The following is a 4,861-nucleotide window of genomic DNA, read 5'->3' as shown; positions in this document are numbered from 1 at the left end:
CCTGCAGATTCCTACCTGATTCTTAACTTCCAAGGGTGATTTGTTTAATGAAGGAACTGTCACAAACTGATTTGTGCCTGGATAAGCTCACCCAAGTCTTTGTTACCTCTTTCTATCAGAACTGTAGACTTTTTCTAACATCAGCTCGACCAGCATCAAAAATTGTGAATTGTAACTTGAATACATCGCTTCAAACACTCCCTCCTAGCCCCAACAGTACATGATGAAATCAGGTTTTTTCTCCCTGAATTTTTACAGGTTATTAACAATCAAAGCTTATTCTTAAAATCTTCCTTCTGCCAAAGACAGGGAAATACATACCCAAGAATATGTGTTTAATGTTTTGTGGGATCTTTCTTTTTTTTTTTTTTTTCCCTTTTCACAAATACTCATTTGTAAAATGGGCATTTGTAAGACCTCTTCTGCACAAAATTTCTGTGCATTTCCTATAAATTATTCTCTTTGGAGTCTAACAGTGTTTACGAAAAGCCCATTGTGAATGGAGCAATGTGCTGCTTTCTCTCTGTGCAGCAGGTTTCTGTAGGATTTATACAGTTTACCAAGTCCAATCTGGAGGAAAAAAAAAAAAAACACAAACATTTTCTGGCCTGCTATGCATTTTTCTATTTGTCTGAAATTCTGCATCAATACTGCAAAGTAATTTAATGGTCCTCTGAGAAAATTTTTTTCGTGCCTCAGCAGGGCATCATACATTGCCATTTGTTGCCACCTTATTTTTTTCTCTCATCCTAATATATGTATCTTTACTTTGATTTTTTTTTTTCCCCCACTCTTTGACAAGAGAAATTGGCGAACTGCTAAAGTGTCAAAAGTTTCGAATAAGTAAATGAAAATAACTGAGCAGGTAACCTGGAAAGGTAGAAATCCCCCTCCTCACGGTGTACAGTTTCTGAGATTGTTCTCGCTGTTCCTTTTCATCAGTGCCCTATTTACAGAAACATAGATCAGGAAGCAATTTGAAAGCACATAAGTCTGCTGTTTCTGGATGAAGATACATATATTCACTCCAAGATAAACTGCTTTGACATTAATAAGAAGATTATTCAAATAAAACTATATAACAGGCAATTATAATGTTAGTAATTTCATATGGACTATTTTTTATTTCTTTACAATGTCCAACTTCGGCCTGCTTTTCTGCCCCATACCTTCAGATGACATATATTTTGTGTTTGGTCAAAAATGGGTCACTTTTTTCTTTCTAACGACCTGAATGGACCATGCCTCAAAGACTCTCTGGCTTAAGAGAACAGACATCCTTCTTGGCTAGAAATCCACCGTCAGCAGAGTCAGTGATGGTTCAGGCTTCCTTGCCAAAGGACAAACATAACAAGGGACTTCATTCTGAGCACTTTGGGTGAGGTACACACACACGTATATGTATATATGTATTTTTTTCCAACCGGGGTGCTTGCTCACCAGTTCTCCAGCCAAGACTGACTTAACTACAGTTTTTGGAAACCAGTGCTCTTGACTTGACTTTAATTTGGACTAACATGGTAGATATTTAAGGATACAACCTCTTCTGTTCCCTCAGAGGAAAGAGAAGTGATCTATTTCTCCTTTACCTCCTGAGATATCACCTCAGATAGATACTAGGCACCTTCCTACAAGCTTTAACCCCTCTTGGCAATCCTGCTGCATGTAGCGTGAACGCAGCTGAGACCTCGGGGCTGCGGTGGCTGTGGGGAAAAGCCCTTGCTAAGGATTGGGGCTGGAGCAGGAACTGGGTCTGAAGAAAAGGCTGTTTCCATTCTTTGCTGGAATCGTGCCCACTCTCCTGGCACTGTGCTAGCATCTTTTTTTTCAGCCTCCCACATCACTCTGTCACTTGTCACCGTATGGGGGAAAAAAACAAATTAGGGGGAATTTCATGCAGTCTGACAACCAAAGAATTTCTGAACTATGCTCTGTCATCATCCAAAGAATATGTTTTGCTGCAAGTGCACTTGTTTATACTGGATCAAGAGAAGTAAATTACAAGTTCCCTCATGATTTGTGTGCCTATCGACAGATCTAAGGTATGCCTGCAGCTTTTGCTGTTACGACAGTGCTGGGTCCATAGATCCATCAGATGCTCTTAATGCGGGATGCTTTCAGGCTGGAAAACTGCCACCTCTGCTGCCAAAGCTTCCTCGCTTCCCCCAAATCTTCCGTGTGAAACATGTCTACCAAGAAAAGCACAGGTTTTGCTGGTACCACCAGGTCTACCGGGGGTCTCTGAATGACAGCTCTGTCTGGCAGGGACGTTGGCACTTCACTACTGTAGCTCTGCCAGCAAAAGTGTTTTAAGTTTCTTTCAGTGTCAGCCTGGTTCTGAAAGCTCCATCCGTCTGAAATTTTGTCAAATATGGGATTCCAGCTGTTTTAGAAATAAATTGTGTTCGGTATTTGGATGATGTAACGGCTTTGAGAATCGGATTGTTGTCTTGCTCATTTTTTTCCTTCCTCTATTAGAGCAGTGACTTTCTCTCTGGGGAGTGTCAAAATACATCCTGTAACCGGAGGACGAGAGTTAGGAGCCACAGAAAAAACTGTTCCCCTGCCGTTGTATTTGGATGCACTGGTCTCTGACTATCCCACCCAAAAGTTGTCCATCCTCTTCAGCTCCAAGATGAGTGTAGCATATCCTTTGAGCCAACACAAAGAGGGTTTGGGGTTCAGTTTTACTGAAAATTAAAATGTAAATGTTGGGAGAAGAAAATGGGTAGTACAAACTGTTTCATACTGCAAAAAAAACCCAACCTGATGTTTGAGCTCCGGGGGCTTGAGGTAAGTTAGAGTGTCAATAGTGCTTTTGTCAGGTAGAAACTGGGAAGATGAGAAGGGGAAATGAAACTTTTAAGAAAAGCGGAAGGGTGGCTTTGAAAAGCTTGAGGACCACAGTGCTGGATGAAAACACTGCAGGTTATGTGACAGCTTGCACAATTTTCTGTTGCTCTGAAATGGTTGTGTTTTGCATTGTGTGAACTACGAAGGAAGGGGTTCTTTGCTCCTAAAAGACTTTGGGAACAAATCACTGTGTGGGCTATAGAGGGGATAGCAGGACACTAGGATAACGATAACTTTTAATGAAGGGAGCGGGGGTGTTGAGTGATGCTCCAGGGAAGAGGACTAGGAGCTTATTAGGACAAAAAGGAGGAGGAGACAAGGCAGAGCAGGTACAAACATTAGTAGAAAGCTTAGGAGAAGAGGAACTAACATGAGCACGTTATGCACTAATAGAAATGCTGGCAGATATCAGCAGTTTCTGGCTGTGTCAGTACTTAAAGGGCAGACCTGCCTGGAGTGATAGAAAAAAATCTCTTTTCTGCTTGCCTGCTGTGTACACTTCATACCCTGTGTCTGGGATTTTCATGTTCTGCTAAAGCTGCGGGAGGATGCACTAAACCTGCCCCAGAGGCTGTTGATCATGGCATCGAGTTCCCACATGTTTTGCCCTGTTTAACTTAAAATTGCTCAGGGTTCCACTGTTCTTAGAGATAGCACGGAGCAAAACGCTGCTGCTGAGCGTGAGAGGCGCTGTGCTGGGCAGTGGCCTTGGCCATCCCCCCGGCTAGGGGCAAAAGCACAGACCTGCTTTTAGCCTGAGCGTCATCTGAAAGCCAAGGAAAGCTGGAATTATGTATCGCTGGGCCCTGCTGATGAGCTTGACGCGGGGCTGGTGTCCAGGAGGTGCTGCTGGTTGTGTGAGATGGGGAGAAGTGGGTACCAGAGGAAGGGGCTGTGGGAGGCCCATGTCCTGTTCTTTCTGCCCGCAGAGATTTACACCCAAGAGAGAGCCCCCACCACAAAACTCTAGGGTATTCTTAAGCAACCCTCGCATTTAGGCCGTTTCAGTTTTCAGGCTGGAGCGCAGGTGCAGGCACCATGCCCTTGGCTTACCCTTCGCTCCTCTGCAGATGCACGGGGCCGCACACTTGCGAGGCCATCCCGTTGGGAACGGGCAGCTCTTGGTTTTGGTCCCCGGTCCCAGGTCAGAAAGTCGCACTGGTGCTTGTGGTCTTCTCCTGGAGAAGGAGGAGGATTACTTTTTTCCAGCGCAACGGCAGCTGGAAAACAGGAAAAGCAGTAAGTGCTGTCGGCTGCTCCTTCCTACGCCTGTCCCTCCTAGAGGTCACCGGTTACCCACAGTTGGCTACTCCAGTTTGTTTCTATTCTGCCTGTCCCTGAGCCCAGCGTCCGTCAGCCTTGGCTAGTCCCCTGGGTCAGCGCTCTGATTTCTTACGGCCAGTACGGTAAGTATGTGCTGTTGTTTATTACTAGGGACTGACCGGTATATCGTGGGTTCCCACCATCCAGGAGCTCGCGTCAAAAAAAAAAAAAAAAGCTATATTTATAAACGACTGATGAAGTAGCTTTATCCTCTTACTATCAGATATCTCATATCTGCACTGGTTTACTGGGTTAATGACTCGCCAGTTTATTAAGTATCAAACAAGGTCTCATCACCTGCCTTGACCAGCCCCTCTGCCTTGGGGCAGTTGGCAAAAAAAAATATCTGTCTGCTTTTTGCCCTCTGCCAAACTTCTGTCTGAGCCGCTCTGACAGTGAAATTGAAGCTGTCTGGCCATGCCCAGAAGCAGCACTTCATGCAGGGAGGAAGCTTGAAAGTTAGAGAGAAAAAAAAAAGAAAGAGGATTTCCTGCCTCAAGGATGAGGTGGCTGCCAAGACAAGCTTTTGGTTTTACATGGAGGCGGAATTGCAGAAATTAGGTACCGAAATCTGTGGCATTGTTCTGGTTTGGTGCTGTGAAAGCTTGGCTTTAAGAAGTCAGTGTTGAGTAGCCAAAGGCAGGATATTGTGGCCACTTGTTATGTGTGTGGGGGGGTGGGGGGG

The sequence above is a fragment of the Cariama cristata genome, unplaced genomic scaffold (assembly GCF_000690535.1).
Source record: "Cariama cristata isolate BGI_N322 unplaced genomic scaffold, ASM69053v1 scaffold43355, whole genome shotgun sequence".
NCBI lineage: Eukaryota > Metazoa > Chordata > Aves > Cariamiformes > Cariamidae > Cariama > Cariama cristata.
Note: the sequence above shows the minus strand (reverse complement) of the source record.